At 46.1% G+C, this 22,806-nt stretch overlaps 1 protein-coding gene across 2 annotated transcripts in view; it reads right to left on the reverse strand.

Annotated features, from left to right (window-relative positions):
• bcl10 (BCL10 immune signaling adaptor) overlaps positions 1–22,806 on the reverse strand; it is a 40,018-nt gene that overhangs the window by 11,202 nt on the left and 6,010 nt on the right. The window lies entirely within an intron of this gene.

A 22,806-nucleotide genomic window follows, 5' to 3' on the forward strand; every position in this document is an offset into this window, starting at 1 on the left:
TACAGATAGTCACCCAGGCTGGAACTGAGCCCAGGTCCCTGGCCTTGTGAGGCCAGGGTGCAAACCACTGAGCCACCATGCTCAGCGGAGCAGAATGAGGCCGTTCAGCCCATCCAATCTGGAGACCGATCAGAACCCAGTCAGAGAGGAGGCTCAGGGACCCCAGCCAAAACAAAATTCAAAAACAAGAGGTGGACAGGCATAGAAAGAAATTCGAAAATATGAATGGAAATTTTGTCTTTGCTTCAAGCAAGCTGAAATACCGAGGTTTGGATGTGTAGCGGCAATAAAAAGTCTCATTTACAGGACCTCGCGAAGGATCCTTTGCCGGCACAGATCCATGGGAACATCACCACCGACAACTTCCTGTCTCACCACTCCTTCAGTGCCACTGAGTCAAATTCCTGCAGCTTCCTTTCTAATAGCACCGTTGGTGTGCCCACACCACACAGACAGTTCAAGAACATGGCTCGCCAACACCTTCTCAAAGGGCAATAAGGTGGGGGAAGGGGGTGCGTATTGACAGCTGATCCAACCCACTGATGCCTACATCCTGTCTACAAATGCAAGGGAAAAACACAACCAGACAGCACTGCCCAGATCTGTGACCATCCCTCAGGAAGGATGTGTTGATTCTGGATGGGCTAAGTTCATCAGAATTGTATTGGAGGTATTGAAGGAGGCAGTGTCATAGTGGTTAATTGACTGGATCAGCCACCCAGAAGCCCAGGATCTTAGGTCCTGGGTTCAATTTCCTCTGTGGTAGACAGCGAAATAGGAATTCAATAAACATCTGGAATTAAAAGCTAAATCAATGGCAACCATGTGACTGCCATCACTTGTTAATAAGTTAGAAGTCATATGACACCAGGTTATGGTCCAACAGGTTTACCTAAAGATCACAAGCTTTCGGAGAGCTGCTCCTTCGTTAGATGATGACAAAGTTACTAGTGGTGTACCGCAAGGGTCCAGTTACTAGTGGTGTACCACAAGGGTCCCTGTTACTAGTGGTGTACCGCAAGGGTCCAGTTACTAGTGGTGTACCACAAGGGTCCCTGTTACTACTGGTGTACCGCAAGGGTCCCTGTTACTAGTGGTGTACCGCAAGGGTGGGTGTTGGGTCCACTGCTGTTTGTCATTTTTATAAATGACCTGGATGAGGGCGTAGAAGGATGGGTTAGTAAATTTGCAGACGACACTAAGGTCGGTGGAGTTGTGGATAGTGACGAAGGATGCTGTAGGTTGCAGAGAGACATAGATAAGCTGCAGAGCTGGTCTGAGACGTGGCAAATGGAGTTTAATGCAGACAAGTGTAAGGTGATGCACTTTGGTAGGAGTAACCGGAAGGCAAAGTACTGGGCTAACGGTAAGATTCTTAGTAATGTAGATGAGCAGAGAGATCTCGGTGTCCGTGTTCACAGATCCTTGAACTTGACTGCCAGACTACTCGGACCCCTTGGCATCAGGGTAGCCCACAAACCCACCAACACACTAAAACAGCAGCTAATGAACTTAAAAGACCCTGTACAGACAACAAATAAAACGAACGTCATCTACAAAATACCTTGCAAGAACTGTGACAAACACTACATTGGACAAACAGGCAGAAAGCTAGCCACCAGGATACATGAACATCAACTAGCCACAAAAAGACATGACCCACTATCACTAGTATCCTTATATACAGATGAGGAAGGACACCACTTTGATTGGGACAACACATCCATCCTAGGACAAGCCAAACAGAGACACGCACGAGAATTCCTAGAAGCATGGCATTCCAACCGGAACTCCATCAAGAAACACATTGGCTCCAAATCAATCTACCATCCCCTGAGAAAAAGAACAGGAAATGACATCACCAACCCAAGGAAACCTAAACAGATAAATAGAAAGCGGGACATAACACCAGCGCTTCGTCGGAGGCTCACTGATGATGTTACCTAGAATGGTGACGAAATGTCTGAAAACTAACCTTCCAGCTCAGTGAGCAAACTCACATCCACAGATCCTTGAAAGTTGCCACCCAGGTTGACAGGGCTGTTAAGAAGGCATACAGTGTTGTAGCTTTTATTAATAGAGGGATCGAGTTCTGGAACCATGAGGTTATGGTGAAGCTGTACAAAACTCTGGTGCGGCCGCACTTGGAGTATTGCGTACAGTTCTGGTCACCACATTATAAGAAGGATGTGGAAGCTTTGGAACGGGTGCAGAGGAGATTTACTAGGATGTTGCCTGGTATGGAGGGAAGGCCTTACGAGGAAAGGCTGAGGGACTTGAGGTTATTTTCTTTAGAGAGAAGAACATTGAGAGGTGACTTAATTGAAACATATAAAATAATCAGAGGGTTAGATAGGGTGGATAGGGAGAGCCTTTTTCCTAGGATGGTGACGGCGAGCACGAGGGGGCATAGCTTTAAATTGAGGGGTGAAAGATATAGGACAGATGTCAGAGGTGGTTTCTTTACTCAGAGAGTAGTAAGGGAATGGAACGCTTTGCCTGCAACGGTAGTAGATTCGCCAACTTTAGGTACATTTAAGTTGTCATTGGATAAGCATATGGACGTACATGGAATAGTGTAGGTTAGATGGGCTTGAGATCGGTATGACAGGTCGGCACAACGTCGAGGGCCAAAGGGCCTGTACTGTGCTGTAATGTTCTATGTTCTAAGTCTACCCCAGTCTAACACTGGCACCTTGTTATTAAAACCAGCCTGCTTCACTAATGCCATTTGCCATCCTTAGCTCAGAGATAATAGGAACTGCTGACGCTGGAGTCTGAGAGAACAAGGTGTGGAGCTGGATGAACACAGCAGGCCAGGCAGCACCAGAGGGGCAGGAAAGCTGACATTTCGGGTCGTGAGATGGTGTGCCTACATGTGACTCCAGACCGTGGTTGATTCTGACGCTCTCTGAAATAACGAAGCAAACACTTGGTTCTAATAGCAGTTAGGGACGGGCAACAAACATTGGCTGACAACTAAATTAACAGACAGCTCAGTGTCATTACAAGGCTCAATGCTGTTCAGTGAAATTGACATCGGAGCATTCTTGTGATTGCCCTGATGAACACAACACGAAATATGGCACCGCATCTTGCTTTTCTGAAAAATCTGAAGTGAGGAATACGCTGATTGAGTAAGATGAAGAGGAGTGGAATAATATAACAGTGAAATGGCCTCTTTCTTTGCTCTACATATTTTGTGATGTGAACTTTAACTTCACAGCCCACTTTTGAAATGACTCAGATGCACAGAAAAACACTCAGAAGTGATATTTATACTTCACATCTAGACCGGTATCTCAAAGCTAATTTATTCACACGCAAATGACTTCCACCCTTAACAGAGTGAGTTATTTTGAACGTAGAGGGAAACTCCCTCGGCATCAGCATATATCAAATTTACACAGTAAAGCATGAAAAATAAATACAGGATTCCAAACACTGACTAAAATAGTCTCGTGCAGCTTTTGATACACACACACACGCATACACACAGAGTCAATATTTAAGAATTATGATCAATTTTTTTGCCAAACAATTTCTAAATGAGGTAAACAATGTATCCGACATTATGCTAAACCAAACTCAGGTCTTTTACTAATCTGAAGGGCCGTTGTCCTCCTGCTAACATCAGACACTGTCTGTTCATATGCTGTGATGAATTGTGTGAAATTATTTGCTGCATGGGAAGTTCATGCAGTGATATTTTAAGCTCATTGAGCAACAACATCATGCACTTATACCATGCTTTTAATATTGTACAATGTTTGGAGGATTGTTATCAAAACGGGCCTGATCCCACATCACCTGAGGGAATAGGACAGGTGTCTGAATGCTTGCTGTAAGGCTGAGGTTTTAGAGAGCTCCTTAAATGGGGACAGCAGAGCTCAGAGCTTCAGGTACTCAGTCTGCTTTGTTGCGGCTTCCTTTGCATCAGCTTTGTGCGGGTTTTCTTGCCATAAATTCCTGTCATTTTGTACCAAAAACTACCTCATCCACAGTCACATTTCTCAATGCAAACCCTGGCTATACACTCAGTGGAAACGATCTCCAAAATGTTCATTTCTTTATCGAAATGTTAATCATTTTCTACATTACAGCGGGGCCTACACTCCTAATGTTGCGCCGTTGGTTTGACTGCTCTCTCTAAGATATTCTGAGGTCATTGTTGCTGCTGCATAACGTCCTTTTAAAGTTGGTGTCTTAGAATCAGAATGTGGCCATTCAGCCCCTGGGGATGGTTCTACAATTTCATTCAATGGGAGTTAATTTGTATCACAGCTCCACCTACCTAGTGTGATTCCAAAAACCTAATAAGAAACTTTTCTTCTTAGAAGTTCAATCTTAGCTTGCTATTTTTAACTCCCCATTCTCCCATTGACGCAAAAGTTTTATGTAGGAGACAGGGAGAGATTTTCCACTGTGCTCGGTGAGGAAATTGTTCCTGACATCACCCTTGAATGGCCTAGTTCCAATATGCTGGCTCCTTCTGGTTGCGACATTCCACAACCAGAGTTTGGGGGATCTATGGCACAGAACAAAGGCTATTCATTCCATTGAATACACACCAATCAAAAAACAACCACCTTAACTATTCTAATCCCATTTCCCAGCACTTGGCCCATTGCCTTGTACGCCTTGGCATCGCAAGTGCACATTTATACACTTCTTCAATGTGATGAGGGTTTCTGCCTCTCCCACCCTTACAGGCTGAGTTCCAGACTCCCATCACCTTCTGGGTGAAAACATTTTTCCTCATATTCCCTCTAAACCTCCTGCCCCTTCCCTTAAACCCATGCCCCTGCTCAGTGAATCCGTCCATCCAGGGGAAAGGTTTCCTCCTGTCTATGCCCTTCATCATTTTCTCCATCTCGATCCTCTAAGGAAACCAATCCCAAACTGTCCAATCCCTCTCCAGCCCTGGCAACATCTTGGTAAATCTCCTCTCCCCTCTCCCCCGTGCTATCAGACCCCTTTAGTAAAGTTGGTTTCAGAATTAATCCAAAGAAAATACTTTCTCTCTATCCACCATCGCTTTTTATTCATTTTAAACCTCTCTCAGTGTAACATGTAGATTGGCATTGCAGCCTGTCCTCAATTTCTTTTCCAATTCATTCACGGGAGGTGCAGTGCCATCCAAGAGCCAAATTACAACTAACGGGAGATGTTTCAATTTGGAGTTTTGTTCAGAGAGATGTACAATCGTTTACAGGGCCCATTCTTTACAGAAAGGACCCTGTTCAAGCTCGGCACCTTGCTGAATTTCCCGGAAGCACGGCCCACCTATTTCTCATCCTGATTTCTCCATGGCAACTCCTTGGCCAAGTTAAGTTGACTCACCAATGGAATCAATACCCCTTCTCTCTTGTCAGAGAAGCTGTTGTGTCTGTTTGAAGTTTGTCACTGTTGCAGCTTTCCTGAAGACTGCAGGATGAGATGTTTCATTAACCTGGCTCTTTTCTTCAGCAAGATCTAAGGCACTATGCTGCCAACTGCCTCATCTTTTCTGCTTTTCACGCTCATGTGTTTATCCCGCTGACCCTCACACATGTCAATGCGACTTCTCATCATCACTCATTACTGTAATGGCGATACAGTCATACCCACTAACCTCTTGCTATGCCATTATTTTGTTCTGAATACTATATGCACTTAAGTAAAGATGAGTAACAATTACATAAAGATAGGCTGGCACAGTGGTTAGCATGCTGCCTCATAGTGCCAGGGACCCGGGTTCATTTCCAGCTTCAGGCAACGGGCTGTGTGGGTTTAGCACATTCTCACCATGTCTGTGTGGGTTTAGCATGTTCTCCCCGTGTCTGCGTGGGTTTAGCATGTTCTCCCCGTGTCTGTGTGGGTTTAGCATGTTCTCCCCGTGTCTGCGTGGGTTTAGCACATTCTCCCCATGTCTGTGTGGTTTTCCTCCCACAGCTCAAAGATGTGCAGGTTAGGTCGATTGGCCATGCTAAATTGCCCGCAGTGTGCAGGCTTGGTGGATTAGCCACGAGAAGTGCATGCTTACAGGGATGGGGAAGTGGATCTGAGTGGGACGCTCCTCAGAGGGTCAGTGTGGACTCAGTGGACTGAATGACCTGCTTCCACACTGTAGGGATTCTATGATAAAGAGCCATTAATTTTGCCTTTTTACCATTCTCTCACCTTTGACTCAAATTGCTCGCTGTTGTTTTATAGTTGTGTACTGTCCATAAGACCAGAAGACCATAAGACCACAGGAGTGGAAGTAAGGCCATTGGGCCCATCAAGTCCACTCCGCCATTTAAGTCATGGCTGATGGACATTTCAACACCACTTCCCTGCACTCTCCCCATAGCCCTTGATTCCTTCTGAGATCAAGAATTTGTCGATCTCTGCCTTGAAGGCATCCAACGTCCCGGCCTTCACTGCACTCCGTGGCAATGAATTCCACAAGCCCACCACTCTCTGGCTGAAGAAATGTCGTCTCATTTCAGTTTTAAATTTACCCCCTCAAATTTTAAGGCTGTGCCCACGGGTCCTAGTCTCCCCACCTAACGGAAGCAACTTCCTAGCGTCCACCCCTTCTAAACCATACATTATCTTGTAAGTTTCTATTAGATCTCCCCTCAACCTTCTAAACTCTAATGAGTACAATCCCAGGATCCTTAGCCGTTCATCATATGTTAAACCTACCATTCCAGGGATCATCCGTGTGAATCTCTGCTGGACACACTCCAGGGCTAGTATGTCCTTCCTGAGGTGTGGGGCCCAAAATTGGACATAGTATTCTAAATGGGGCCTAACTAGAGCCTTATAAAGCCTCAGAAGCACATCGCTGCTTTTATATTCCAACCCTCTTGAGATAAACGACAACATTACATTCGCTTTCTTAATTACAGACTCTACCTGCAAGTTAACTTTTAGAGAATCCTGGACCAACACTCTCAGATCCCTTTGCACTTCTGCTTTGCGAATTTTCTCACCATTTAGAAAATAGTCCATGCCTGTATTCTTTTTTCCAAAGTGCAAAACCTCACATTTATTCACATTGAATTTCATCAGCCATTTCCTGGACCACTCTCCTAAACTGTCTAAATCTTTCTGCAGCTTCCTCACCTCCTCAGTACTACCTGCCTGTCCACCTATCTTCGTATCATCGGCAAACTTCACCAGAATGCCCCCAGTCCCTTCATCCAGATCATCAATATATAAGGTGAACAGCTGCGGCCCCAACACTGAACCCTGTGGGACACCACTCGTCACCGGCTGCCATTCCGAAAACGAGCCTTTTATCCCAACTCTCTGCCTTCTGTCAGACAGCCAATCCTCAATCCAAGCCAGTAGCTCACCTCAAACACCATGGGCCCTCACCTTGCTCAGCAGCCTCCCGTGAGGCACCGTATCAAAGGCCTTTTGGAAGTCTAGATAGATAACATCCACTGGGTTTCCCTGGTCTAACATACTTGTTACCTCTTCAAAGAATTCTAACAGGTTTGTCAGGCACGACGTCCCCTAACTAAAACTATGCTGACTTGTTCTAATCTGACCCTGCACTTGCAGGAATTTAGAAATCTCATCCTTGACAATGGATTCAAGAATTTTACCAACTACCGAGGTTAGGCTAATCGGCCTATAATTTTCCATCTTTTGCCTTGATCCTTTCTTAAACAAGTGAGTTACAACAGCAATTTTCCAATCATCTGGGACTTTCCCTGACTCCAGTGACTTTTGAAAGATCACGACCAAAGCCTCTGCTATTTCCTCAGCCACCTCCCTCAGAACTCTAGGAAGTAGCCCATCAGGGCCAGGAGATTTAAAAATTTTTAGACCCTTTAGCTTTTCTAGCACTTTCTCTTTTGTAATGCCTACCGTACTCAACTCTGCCCCCTGGCTCTCCCTAATTGTTGGCATACTACTCATGTCTTCCACTGTGAAGACTGACGCAAAGTACTTCTTAAGTTCTTCAGCTATTTCCTTTTCTCCCATCACTAGCCTTCCAGCGTCAATTTGGAACAGCCCAATATCTACTTTTGCGTCTCGTTTGTTTCTTATGTATTGAAAGAAGCTTTTACTATCATTTCTAATATTACTAGCTAGCCTACCTTTATATTTGATCCTCTACTTCCGTATTGCTCTCTTTGTTATCCTCTGTTTGTTTTTGTAGCCTTCCCAATCTTCTGATTTCCCAGTGCTCTTCGCCACTTTATAGGCTGTCTCTTTTTCTTTGATATATTTCCTGACTCCCTTTGTCAGCCATGGCTGTCTAATCCCACCCCGGATAATCTTTCTTTTCTTTGGGATGAACCTCTGTACTGTGTCCTCAATCACACCCAGAAACTCCTGCCATTGTTGGTCTACTGTCTTCCCCACTAGGCTCTGCTTCCAGTCGATTTTCGTCAATTCCTCTCTCATGCCCCTGTAATTACCTCTATTTAACTGTAACACCACTACATCCGATTTTGCCTTCTCTCTTTCAAACTGCAGACTGAACTCTACCATATTATGATCGCTGCCTCCCAAGTGTTCCCTTACTTTAAGGTCTTTTGTAAAGTCTGGCACATTACATAGCACTAAGTCCAGAATAGCTTGCTCCCTTGTGGGCTCCATCACAAGCTGTTCCAAAAGGCCATCCTGCAAACATTCCATGAATTCCCTTTCTTTGGACCCACTGGCAACATTATTCACCCAGTCCACCTGCATATTGAAGTCCCCCATGATCACTGTGACCTTGCCTTTCTGACATGCACTGTCTATTTCTCGGTGCATCTTGCGCCCCTGGTCCTGATCACTGTTAGGAGGTCTGTACATAACTCCAATCATAGTTTTTTTGCCTTTGTGGTTCCTCAATTCCACCCACACAGACTCCACATCTGACCCTATGTCATTCAGTGCTGTAGATTTAATTTCATTCTTAACTAACAAGGCAACCCCACCCCCTCTGCCCACCTCCCTGTCTTTTTGATATGTTGTGAATCCTTGGATGTTTAACTGCCAGTCCTTATGGATGCATGATTCTCTAACCTCAAATAACGCCGATCTTGCTAACATTGATTTCACTTTGTGCATTGTAGCCTCTGTCTAAGACTTTTTTTCGCAACCTTTGATCTGTACATCCTTGCTTACTATGGTCTGCCTGTGCATGCTCGTAAACAAAGTCACTGTACTCCGGTGCATGTGACGATAAATCAGCCAACCAACTAACCAGGCTCCCTGCTTCACTGTCAGACAGTGAACAGTCACACTGTGAGCTGAGATGGTAAGTATGATGTCAAAGAGAGGAAACCCCAGCACAAAGAGTTCACCATTATCTCCCAACATCTGAAATCTGCCGAGTCATTAACTCCTTATATGGATAACTCTGTCCCCTGATCAAGGTGATACCATCACCACAATGTATTGTAACTCGGATATAAAGCCTCAGGAGGGACAGCAACCCACATCTCCCTTTGAAACACAAAGGGCAATCAGCAGAAGCCTTGCCAACACACAATTCACTCTCTGTGTAAAATAAAAAAAGCTTCCCCTCGTGTCTTTATTGAATTTTTCTCCTCTCGCCTGAAAAAGATGATCTTGAAATTCCCCACCCTAGGGAAAACACCTTGTCTATTCACCCTATCCACACCCCTCATGATTTTATAAACCTCTATAAGGTCACCCCTCATCCTCCGATGCTCCAGGGAAAAATGTCCCAGCATATCCAGCCTCTCCTCATATCTCAAACCCTCCATTCCCGAAGCGTCTGTCTGTGCAGTGTCTGTGGCCCCGTTACTTTAGAAATGCAGATGAACTCAAAAAAAAACAACCTGTAACTTCCCCAACACTCTCTGTCAATCATACAACTGGAGGCATAAACATTAATCACATCACTCTCCTGTACAGGATCAACACGCCTGAACACAGCCAGCTATCCTCACACGAGGGACAACGGTTTACTGCTCCTCGCCCTCAGCAACATTCTCACATCTGATCCGCTGGTGCTCCCAAACCTCCAGTAGAGCAACCGAATTTGCAAACTTTCCTGACTACCGTGTGTTTTGGGTTTTAAAAAGGGATTTTTCTGCACAGATGTTCAGTATTGATGAAGCTGGTTATTACAGAGAATGTACTCCAACACACCATCCAGCCTGACCAGCCCATTACCGGTGCCTGAGATAACAAGGTGTGGAGCTGGATAAACACAGCAGGCCAAGCAGCATCAGAGGAGCAGGAAAGCTGACGTTTCGGGCCTAGACCCTTCGTCAGAGAGGGGGATGGGGAGAAGGTTCTGGAATACATAGGGAGAGAGGGGGAGGCAGACCGAAGATGGGGAGAAAAGAAGATAGGTGGAGAGAGTATAGGTGGGGAGGTTGGGAGGGGTTAGGTCAGTCCAGGGAAGACGGACAGGTCAAGGAGGTGGGATGAGGTTAGTAGGTAGGAGATGGAGGTGCGGCTTCGGGTGGGAGGAAGGGATGGGTGAGAGGAAGAACAGGTTAGGGAAGTGGAGACAGGCTGGGCTGGTTGTGTGGTGCAGTGGGGGGAGGGGACGAACTGGGCTGGTTTAGGGATGCGGTGGGGGAAGGGGAGATTTTGAAGCTGGTGAAGTCCACATTGATACCATTGGGCTGCAGGGTTCCCAAGCGGAATATGAGTTGCTGTTCCTGCAACCTTCGGGTGGCATCATTGTGGCACTGCAGGAGGCCCATGATGGACACATCGTCTGAGGAATGGGAGGGGGAGTGGAAATGGTTTGCGACTGGGAGGTGCAGTTGTTTATTGTGAACCGAGTGGAGGTGTTCTGCAAAGTGGTCCCCAAGCCTCCGCTTGGTTTCCCCAATGTAGAGGAAGCCACACCGTGTACAATGGATACAGTATACCACATTGGCAGATGTGCAGGTGAACCTCTGCTTAATGTGGAAGGTCATCTTGGGGCCTGGAATGGGGGTGAGGGAGGAGGTGTGGGGGCCTGTGTAGCATTTCCTGCGGTTGCAGGGGAAGGTGCCGGGTGTGGTGGGGTTGGAGGGGAGAGTGGAGCAGTCAAGGGAGTCCCGGAGAGAGTGGTCACTCCGGAAGGCAGACAAGGGTGGGGATGGAAAAATGGCTTGGGTGATGGGGTCGTATTTTAGATGGCGGAAGTGTCGGACGATGATGCGTTGTATCCGGAGGTTGGTGGGGTGGTATGTGAGAACGAGGGGGATCCTCTTGGGGCAATTGTGGCAGGGACGGGGTGTCAGAGATGTGTTGTGGGAAATGCGGGAGACACGGTTAAGGGTGGACACTTCCGCCATCTACAATCCAACCCCACCACCCAAGACATTTTTCCATCCCCACCCTTGTCTGCCTTCCGGAGAGACGACTCTCTCCGGGACTCCCTTGTCTGCTCCACTCTCCCCTCCAACCCCACCACACCCGGCACCTTCCCCTGCAACCGCAGGAAGTGCTACACTTGCTCCCACACCTCCTCCCTCACCCCCATCCCAGGCTCCAAGATGGCCTTCCATATTAAGCAGATGTTCACCTGCACATCTGCCAATGTGGTATACTGTATCCACTGTACCTGGTGTGGCTTCCTCTACATTGCGGAAACCAAGTGGAGGCTTGGGGATCACTTAGCAGAACACCTATGCTCGGTTCGTAATATACAACTGCACCTCCCAGTCGCGAACCATCTTAACTCCCCCTCCCATTCCTCAGACGACATGTCCATCATGGGCCTCCTGCAGTGCCACAATGATGCCACCCGAAGGTTGCAGGAACAGCAACTCATATTCCGCTTGGGAACCCTGCAGCCCAATGGAATCAATGTGGACTTCACAAGCTTCAAAATCTGCCCTTCCCCCACTGCATCACTAAACCAGCCCAGCCTGTCTCTGCTTCCCTCACCTGTTCTTCCTCTCACCCATCCCTTCCTCCCACCTCAAGCCGCACCTCCATTTCCTACCTACCACCTCATCCCGCCTCCTTGACCTGTCCATCTTCCCTAGACTGACCTATCCCCTCCCTACTTCCCCACCTATACTTTCCTCTCCACCTATCTTCTTTACTCTCCATCTTCGGTCTGCCTCACCCTCGGTCCCTATTTATTCCAGAACCTTCTCCCCATCGCCTTCTCTGATGAAGGGTCTAGGCCCGAAACATCAGCTTTTGTGCTCCTGAGATGCTGCTTGGCCTGCTGTGTTCATTCAGCTTCACACTTTGTTTTGGAAGGGTCCTGATCCAAAACATCAGCCTTCCTGCTCCTCTGATGCTGCTTGGCCTGCTGTGTTCATCCAGCTCTACACCTTGTTATCTCAGATTCTCCAGCATTGGCAGTTCTTACTATTTCCATTACCAGTGTCAGTTGTCCTCACTAAATTTTGGAAATGCAAATCAGGGCGGGGCTTACACACTTAATGGTGAGGTCCTGGGGAGCATTGCTGAACAGAGAGATCTTGGAGTGCAGGTTCATTGTTCCTTGAAAGTCGAGTCCCAAGTAGACAGGATAGTGAAGACGGCATTTGGTATGCTTGCCTTAATTGGTCAATACAGTGAGAATAGGAGTTGGGATGTCACATTGTGGCTGTACAGAACATTGGTTCGGCTACTTTTGGAATACTGTCTTCAATTCTGGTTCTCCTGCTATAGGAAGGGTGTTGTGAAACATGAAAGGGTTCAGAAAGGATTTACAAGGATGTTGCCAGGTTGGAGGGTTTGAGCTACAGGGAGAGGCTGAATAGACTGGGGCTATTTTCCCTGGAACGTTGGAGGCTGAGGGGTGACCTTATAGAGATTTATAAAATCATGAGGGGCATGGATTGGGTAAATAGACAAGGTGTTTTCCGTGGGGTGGGGGAGTCCAAAACTCGAGGGCATAGGTTTAAGGTGACAGGGGAAAGATTTTTCAGGGACCTGGGGCAACTTTTTTCATGCAGAAGGTGGCACATTTATGGAGTGAACTGCTAGAGGAAGTGGTGGAGGCTGGTACAATTACAACATTTAAAAGGCATCTGGATGGGTACATGAATAGGAGGTGTTCAGAGTATATGGGTCAAATGCTGGCAAATGGGACTAGATCAGTTTCGGATATCTGGTCAGCTGAAGAATCTGTTTCCATGCTGTATATCTCTATGACTCAAAGACAGTCCCTCAGTCACCAAAACTTGCCAAAAATTGGAACAGAAAGGGGGCCTTCAGCCCTTGCACATTTTTAATCATGTGATATTACAACAGAAAATAATCAGAGGCAACTCCCCGACCAGCTTAACGGAATTAAATTTAATCAGATCACAGATGGGAGGTTTGTGCTTATTGTCACAGTGTTAAAGTGGCCTTGATATTCTGTTTGTGGTCTCAGCAGGGAGAGCTGACGTTCGATCATGATCTCTAAATTGAAAGATAAGTGAAGTAAAGTATTTGCAAAATATTCATTCAAGAAATTGTTGAGTTGCAGCCAAAAATTTTGAACAATGCAAAGAAACAAAACGAACCAGATGAGTAATTCATGGCAGGATGCACAGTCTGACAAAGACCAACCAATCTCGATCTGAATTATACTCATTAAAAGCTACAGTCCCCGGTGGGGCATTCAGTCCAGGAACTATCCTTGCCTAGAAAATGCAAGGTTCCACTTCTTGAACAGTTTGTAAATCAGTTAGGGGAAGAAATGACACAAGAGGATAATTTGTATTTTTAAAAAGCGGTTGACTACATCCAAATGTAATTGAAGCTGTTACCAAATTTAGTTACTTACGAGAATAGGGGTGGGGAATGTCTAGCTTAAGCTCACCTGACAGGAAACAGCACTGACTGGGAAAACAGTTTTGTCACGGAGTTCAAATGACAAGTTAAGCAAGTGTTCTTGCCCATTTCCCAATTAGTGAATAAATTTTACACTTTCAAGATGATCAAACGACAGAACCCTTAGGAACATTAACATACAGACAGATCTGGGTGTGCAGGTCTACAGTTTCCTAAAAGTGGCGACACAGGTGGCCAAGGTGATTAAGAATGCATTTGGCATGCTTGCTTTCATCGGCCTGGGCATGGAGTACAAGAGTTGGCAAACGATGCTGCAGCTATATAAAACACTTGTTAGGCCGCATTTGGAGTATTGTGTGCAGTTTCGGTCGCCACATTACCAGAAGGACGTGGAAGTTTTGGCAAGAGTGCAGCAGGTTCACCAGGGTGTTGCCTGGTCTCCAGGGCATTGGCTACGAGGAAAGGTTAAAAAGACTAGGAGATAGTAAGAACTGCAGATGCTGGAGTCAGAGATAACAAAGTGTGAAGCTGGAGGAACACAGCAGGCCAGGCAGCATCAGAGGAGCAGGAAAGCTGATGTTTTGGGAGCAGCCCGCTGTGTTCTTCCAGTTCCACGCTGTGTTGTCGCTTAAAAAGACTAGGATTGTTTTCACTGGAGAGACGGTGGCTGAGATGAGAACTGATAGATGTCTAAAAAATAATGAGGCACAGATAGGGTGGATTGTCAGAGGCTTTTTCCCAGGGTTGATGTTTCTGTACAAGAGGGCACAAATTCAAGGTGAGAGGGGGAAAGTTTCAGGGAGGTGCGAGAGGGAAGTTTCTCACACAGTAACAGGAGCCTGGAATGCACTGCTAGAGCAGGCACACTGGCGACATTTAAGAGGCACCTGGATGGTTACATGAATTGGGAGGGAATAGAGGGATACGGACCGAATCAAGGCAGAATGTTTGTGTTTTTAGTTAGTTGGGGCCTGATGATCAGCACAGACTTGAAGGGCCGAACAGCCTGTTTGACCCGAGCAGTCACTTGATAGGACAGAAGCTGAGGAAAGGAAAATACTGCTGAAGCTGTTTATCTTGCACTCATCAGATCAAATGCAAGAATGCCAAATTTCAACGGATCACAACAATTTATACTGAGGGAGAAGAGGCAGCTATTTGCTATAACCTGCCAAGGTATAGCCTTAGAGAATGCTGCAGGGAATATAGGTTGTCCAAGGTCTCACATAGATAAAAAAAATCTCAGGATCTGAACGTGTCCCTCTTGTTCGAAGACAACAAGTTCTTGTGTCTGAAGAGAACAAGTTCTTGTGTTTGTTACCTCTAGCATCCTGAACAAGTCACATTATATGACTGACTTATTGTCTTAAATTGGATGTCAGTGTAACCATAAACACACCCAAGATTGGAATCGTGGGACTGCAGCTAACAGGGTACAGACTGCATTCAGCCTGTGACACCCAAAACAAAACACGAGGTACGGTGGCTCAGTGGTGAGCTCTGCAGCCTCACAGCGCCAGGGACTCAGGTTCAATTTCAGCCTCGGGCAACTGTCTGTGCGGAGTTTGCACATTCTCCCTCTGTCTGCGTGGGTTTCCTCCGGGTGCTCTGGTTTCCTCCCACAGTCCAAAGAAGCACAGGTTAGATGGATTGACCACATGGTATTGAAGGCTAGGTGGGTTAGCTATGGGGAAAAACAGCGAAAGGACGGGTCTGGATGGGTTCAGAGGGCCGGTGTGGACTTGATGGGCTGAATGGCCTGGTTCCGCACCATAGGGATTCTATAGAAACATCTACTTGATTGGCTGACTGTCAGTTCCAACGAAAGTTCCATCTGAGATGCAACATGGATTTTCCTCCAGGACACAAGAAGCCACTGGGGAGTTACGACCGGACTGGGATTGTGGCGTGGGGGCTTGGAGGTTCCCTGGCTGGAGCAAGAGTGGGGCTGGCATGTGGGGACTCAGAAGAAAAATCAGCAGACTCTCAGGGTCTCAAAATGTAACTTTTTTTTTCCCCTTTATCCATTCACGGGATGATGGTGTCACCGGCCGAGCAGCACTTATTGCGCATCCATTGGTGCCTAGAGAGCAGTTAAGAGTCAACTACATTGCTGTGGGTCTGGAGTCACATGCAGGCCAGACCAGGTAAGGATGGCAGTTTCCTTCCCTAAAGAACCAGAGGTAACAAAGTGTGGGGCTGGATGAACACAGCAGGCCAAGCAGCATCTTAGGAGCAGGAAAGCTGACGTTTCGGGCCTAGATAAAGGGTCAATGCCTGAAACGTCAGCTTTCCTGCTCCTATGATGCTGCTTGGCCTGCTGTGTTCATCCAGCCACACACCTTGTTATCTCGGATTCTCCAGCATCTGCAGGTCCTATTCTCTCTATTAGTGAACCAGGTGGGTTTTTCCCAACAATTGACAGTGGATTCATGGTCATGATTTGACTCTTAATTCCAGATATTTGTTGAAATCAAATTCCACCATCGTGGGATTCGAACCCCAGTCCCCAGAACATTATCTGGGTCTCTGGATTAACAGTCCAGCCATAATACCACGAGGCCATCACCTCCCTGCTTGACAATAGGGCTCCCTGCCCCAGAAATTGACGTGAGAGAGCTTATTTCTCTGCAATATCACTTTCCGAACCACTGACACTTGCTGAGCATTCCTCAATGCATTCAGAGCTAAAACTAATATCCAACTTACACTAACAGTCAAACGAGTAACATGCCTCATTTCTGCATGTTGAAAGCAATATGTTTGTACACAGCAGTGCATTCTCCGCAAAAAGGAATATTTTCCAGACTTGTGGCATGTTTTGGTCATGGGCAGACAAGACTCTGAATCATGTATTAACTGTCCGCGAAAGGATCTCAATCGTTGTTGAGGCTTCCTCGTCTCAACCTAAGAGGGCCTGACCTCTTTCCGACACTGATCAAATGTTTACACCATCTCCAAACACACCTCAGTAGGTGGTATTACACTTTGCCAATTCTGTTCCTTGCAACATGGATACTCCTGCGTCTGTGGAGCCTTTCCAGCACCTTCTGTTTTCATATCACATTAACAACATCTGCAGTATTCTGCTTCTACACACCTCCTCCATCCCTGCACTGCCCATAATCAATCACCCAGATCAAAATATCCCAATCAAAGCAAAACCCTCCTGTACACTCTCTCAGAACTCCTGCTCCTTTCTGCCCTTCACATTGTTACTATCCCAATTTATATTAGGACAAATAAAATCTCCAATCACAACTGCTGTCTAACTTTTGTACCTCTTTTATTAACTTGTTCCTGCACATTGCTCCCATGAGCTGGTGATGGCACATGTGAAGTAACTACGACTAAAGCAATTTTTTTTTTAAATGAGGTATGAGGGAAGGGTGGGAAAAATCCAGGGCAAACAAAAGCAGGAAAACAAGCTGTTCAAGCAGTTGCTTCAAAGAAATGCTGAGAATTTTATCGGATGTACCCTGCTTTTAAAGTAAGTCTTCCTGTGGTTTAAAAACTCCATTTCCCTGACTAGCAGGACCCTGTGATCCTTTGTGGTTTGACAATAATTTTCTGACGGGCCAATTATCTCTGTGGTCCACTTGATGTTTTCTCAGTACAGTAGCACATGGGCTGACATCTCAAGTGAACATTTTCCTCACACCATTTCACCACAAAATAAACTTCATGGTCAAAGAAACTTCACCGTAAATATTGGACTGTGAAAATGAAACATCTTTATTTAGAGACTGATCCAAATCACTTCTATTTTACTTAGACACCTCATTTCTAATCTGTGCAAGTGCTTTGTTTCAGTAATTGCTCGGGAGTAATTAGACTCTTATGATTAATTATTGACTGAAAAGAAAGGACAATTACCATTTTAAAACTTGACGTTAGGCAATTATTCCTCAGAATTAAGTTGACTCCACAAAGAGTCAGCATACCCTTGATGGGATGAATGGCCTCCATCTGCACCATAGGTCCCTCTGTGACTTCTGGCAGCGAACAATGAGCAGAAATACATTCTCCACGAATGGCAGATGTCAGTTCTGTACATTTACGTTCCACGCACATTCTTCAGATATTTCAAAGACAGCCTGATGGCTATCACTCACTATTGCCAAAGTAACGAAATGGAATTCTTTCTGTTGTATCAGCTAGATAAATCAAAATCCCAAAATATACTGGCATTTTTTGCTCTCGATTCCAAAATGTGTATTTTAATTGGACTGCTGCACAAACAAAATTACAGAAGGTAGTTCAGTAGCTGGTTCACAAAACTGTGCAGAACCAATGGGCTGCAACACTTAAAGCTACCGAAGAAACAGTTTGGACTGTGCTCGCTTGTGACTACAAAGATACTGAGGAGCTGACAATACCCTGCTCAACACTCTGTGGACTGTGTCCCAAACTAGAGGCACCTTTTACACATTTCCCTTTGAAGAATATGGAAGGAGGGGGGCCAATAATCCTGTTTCAATGGTACTAGATTGTGCTAGTAGGGTTGGAAGTTAGAATACAGAACATAGAACAATACAGCGCAGAACAGGCCCTTCGGCCCTCAATGTTGCGCCGACCTGTGAACTAATCTAAGCCCCTCGCCCTACACTATCCCATCATCATCCATCTGCTTATCCAAGGACTGTTTAAATGCCCCTAATGTGGCTGAGTTAACTACATTGGCAGGCAGGGCGTTCCACGCCCTTAACACTCTCTGAGTAAAGAACCTGCCTCTGACATCTGTCTTAAATCTATCACCCCTCAATTTGTAGCTGTGCCCCCTTGTACAAGCTGAAGTCATCATCCTCAAAAAAGACTCTCACTGCCCACCCTATCTAATCCTCTGGTCATCTTGTATGTCTCTATTAAATCCCCTCTTAGCCTCCTTCTCTCCAATAAGTATAGATCCAAGTCCCTCAGCCTTTCTTCATAAGTTCTGCACTCCAGACCAGGCAACATCCTGGTAAATGTCCTCTGCACCTTTTCCAATGCTTCCACATCCTTCCTGTAATGGGGCGACAGCACTGCACACAATTCCTCAACCTCTCCACCCCTCTCACCCACTCCAACCTCTCCCCTGCAGAACGGGCAGCCCTCCACTCCAACCCCAAACTCACCATCAAACCCGCAGAAAAGGGTGGCACAGTGGTAGTATGGCGCACTGACCACTACATCGCTGAGGCCAAACGCCAACTCTCCGACACCTCCTCCTACCGCCCCCTTGATCATGCTTGGGAACCCTGCAGCCCAATGGTATCAATGTGGACTTCGCCAGCTTCAGGATCTCCCCCCCACCCCGCTGCATCACAAAACCAGCCCAGCCTGTCTCTGCCTCCCTAACCCGTTCTTCCTCTCACCCATCCCTTCCTTCCACCCCAAGCCGCACCTCCAATTCCTACCTACTAACCTCATCCCACCTCCTTGACCTGTCCATCTTCCCTGGACTGACCTATCCCCTCCCTACCTCTCCAACTATCTTCTTTTCTCTCCATCTTCGGTCCGCCTCCCCCTCTCTCCCTATTTATTCCAGAACCCTCACCCCAACCCCCTCTCTGATGAAGGGTCTAGGCCCGAAACGTCAGCTTTTGTGCTCCTGAGATGCTGCTGGGCCTGCTGTGTTCATCCAGCTTCACACTTTATTATCTTGGATTCTCCAGCATCTGCAGTTCCCATTACCACTGACACAATTCTTCTCTGTGCCAGCCTGGGTTCGAGAGTTATTGTGCTACATAGTCACAGAACTATCCCCTAGTCATGTGTGTTGCAGATAAAGACCCTTTCACACTCTAAACAAAGAACAATGAACAGTACAGCATTGGAACAGGCCCTTCAGACCACCAACACTGTGCTGACACATGAAACCTTTCTAAACTAAAAACTTTTTGCCTGTATCGCTCTGTTCCCTGCCTAGTCATGTTTCTATCAAGAAGACTGTTAAACATTGCTATTGCATGCACCTCCACCCCCTCCTGTGGCAGTACATTCCTGGTACTTACAACTCTATATTTAAAAAAAACCTCTCTCTCACATCTCCTTTAAACTTAACCTTGGTGGGTTAAACCTATGTCACCCCGTAATTGACATTCCTACCCTGGGAAAAAGACTCCAACTATCCATTCTACCCATGCCTTGCATAGTTTTGTAAGCTTCCATCAGGTCACCTCTCATTCTTCCATGTTCAAGCGCAAACAAACCGAGTTTGTGCAATCTCTCCTCAAGCCTAAGACACTCCAAACCAAACAACATCCAGTGAACCTTTTCTGTACCCGCTCCAAAACCTCCAAATCCTTCTTGTAGTGCAGCGACCAGAACTGTACACAATATTCCAAATGTGGCCGGACCAGAGTTCTATACAGGGGAGGCGAAGGCCTAGTGGTATTATCGCTGGCCTGCTAATCCAGAGACCCAGACAATGTTCTGGGGACCTGGGTTCGAATCCTGCCACAGCAAATGGTGGAATTTGAATTCAATAATTATCTGGAATTAAGAATCTAATGGTGACCGTGAACCCATTGTCAATTGGTGGAAAACCCCATCTGGTTCACTAAAGCCCTTTAGGGAAGGAAACTGTCATCCTTACCTAGTCTAGCCGATATGTGACTCCAGGCCCACAGCAATGTGGTTGACTCTTAACCGCCCTCTGGGCAGTAAATGCTGCCTGGCCAGCGATGCCCTGATCCCATGAATGAATAAAGTAAAAGAAAGCTGCAACATGGCTTACCAATTTAACGACTCTCTACCCCAACTGGTGCAGGCAACCATATCATACAACTTCTGGACCACCTTATCCACTTGTGTCACCACTTTCAGAAAATTGTGGGAACTGCATATGTAGGACATAGGACCCATCCCCTCCCTATCTCACTACCTACACTAACCTTTACTGGCTCCATCCTCACCTCTTTGACTCGCCTGTCTCCTCTCCACCTATCTTCTCCTCTATCCATCTTTGATCTGCCTCCCCCTCTCTCCCTATTTATTTCAGAACCCTCTTCCCCTCCCCCTTTTCTGATGAAGGGTCTAGGCCCGAAACGTCAGCTTTTGTGCTCCTGAGATGCTGCTGGGCCTGCTGTGTTCACCCAGCTCCACACTTTGTTATCTCGGATTCTCCAGCATCTGCAGTTCCCATTATCTCTGATACAATTGCTGCAGTGTTGTCTCTCTGGAGTTTGAGAGTGGGTCATTAACATGGTCAGAGAGATTGATGGACATCCTCAGGAAGGATGTTCTGGCCCTGGATCGGGTTCAGAGGAGGTTCGCGAGAATGATCCCAGGAATGAATAGCTTAACATCTGAGGAACGTTTGAGGACTCTGGATCTATACTCAGCGGAGTTTAGAAGGATGAGCGGGGGTGGTGGAGTGTGGGTCTAGTTGAAACTTACTGAATACTGAATGGCCTGGACAGAGTGGATGTTGGGAAGATGCGTCCATTGGTAGGAGAGATTAGCACCCGAGGGGACAGCCTTAGAGAAACGGGAAGACCTTTTGGAATGGAGATAAGGAGAAATTTCTTCAGCCAGAGAGTGGTGAATCGATGGAATTCACTTCCACAGAAGGCTGTGGGGGCCAGGGCATTGAGTACATTTAAGACTGAAATAGATTTGTTCTTGATTGTCAAGGGGATCAAGGGGAGAAAGCAGGAGAATGGGTTTGAGGAACTTATCAGCCATGATTGAATGGCGGAGCAGACTCAGTGGGCTCAACGGCCTAATTTCTGCTCCTATGTCTTATGGTCTTATTATGTCCTAACTGCGAAAAAAACATAGAACTGTGCTGCTGAACATTTGGCATAGAACGAGTCCACAGTCTCCGCTGTTTGATGGTGTATGGCTTGGAGGAGACCTGGGCAGTGGAGGAGTCCTCATGCATCTGCTGCCCTTTGTTCTTTCAGATGGTAGAAGTTCAGATTTGGAAATTCCTGTTGCGTAGCTTTCTGTTAAATATACCTGTTCTGTTCACATCAAACAGACCTCCTGATAGTCAGTTCAAAATTAATTCCACACTCTAAGTAGTGATATCATTTTCCCTGATTCCCCTGATAATTTAAGAACATTTTACAAAACTCCTGCATGGGATGTGGACCATATTAGTGAGGACAACATTTGTGGCCCATTCCTAATTGACCTTGAACTGAGTGGCCTGCCTGTCCATTTCAGGGAGCAATTAAAGTGTCGACCACATTGCTGTGGGTCTGGAGTCACATGTAGACCAGACCAGATGGCAGATTTCCATCCCTAAAGGACATGAGTGAACCAGATGGATTAACGCAACAACGATCATTGTTGTCATGGTTACTGTCACTAAGACTGGTTTAATTTTTCACATTTGTTGATTAAATTTTAAGTCCACATTTGGTGAGGTTTAAACTTTTTTTTTGATTTATAAAGCCAATTTTAAACAAAAGCAAACAAGTTTCACTGGCTGGGCGTCTGTTGGTACCATTCCTAAGTTCTCAGGAAAAGGTGGTGGGGTTCCCCAGAGCTTAAGCCTGGTCCTCTGCATTACCAGGTCACTGAGATGACCACTATCTTGCCTCACTGACCATTATTGGATACCCTTTTTTTGCAGCTCCTAATTTTTGAATTCCCTGCCCAGTGGACATATTTTCTGTATCCAGCTACAAAATGACACAGCAATAATTTTAAAGACCTCCACCAAAGAGAGAGAAGTGAGTGGCTCTAATCTGGAACTTGCTGCCCGCAAAACTGATGGAGTGGGAAACGGAATAGCTCCAAAGTCTGTTCAGTTTTAACAAATATACTATAGCCTCTCATTTCTGCTACTAATCCCTGTAATCTCGTCTTCTGCATTGCCACAATGTGAAGTCACCACAAAACAAATCTGTTCTCACCAAGTTTCTATAAACGTTTGACATAGCCTTGTTCCTTTTCAATTCAGTCCTTCTGGAATTAAATCCTCTGTTTTTTTTCCCCTTCTTACCCTTTTGCTCTCACCCTGCCTCTTGAAAATATTTTAAAAAAGAGCCCATTTCTAATACCTGTCAGTTCTGAAGACTTGAAACATTAACACTATGTCTCTCTCTCCACAGATGCTGAGCTTCTCCAGCTTTCGCTGTTTGTTCCTGAATTCCAACACCCGCAGGATTCTGCTTT

The sequence above is a fragment of the Stegostoma tigrinum genome, chromosome 8 (genome assembly GCF_030684315.1).
Source record: "Stegostoma tigrinum isolate sSteTig4 chromosome 8, sSteTig4.hap1, whole genome shotgun sequence".
Classification (NCBI taxonomy): Eukaryota; Metazoa; Chordata; class Chondrichthyes; order Orectolobiformes; family Stegostomatidae; genus Stegostoma; species Stegostoma tigrinum.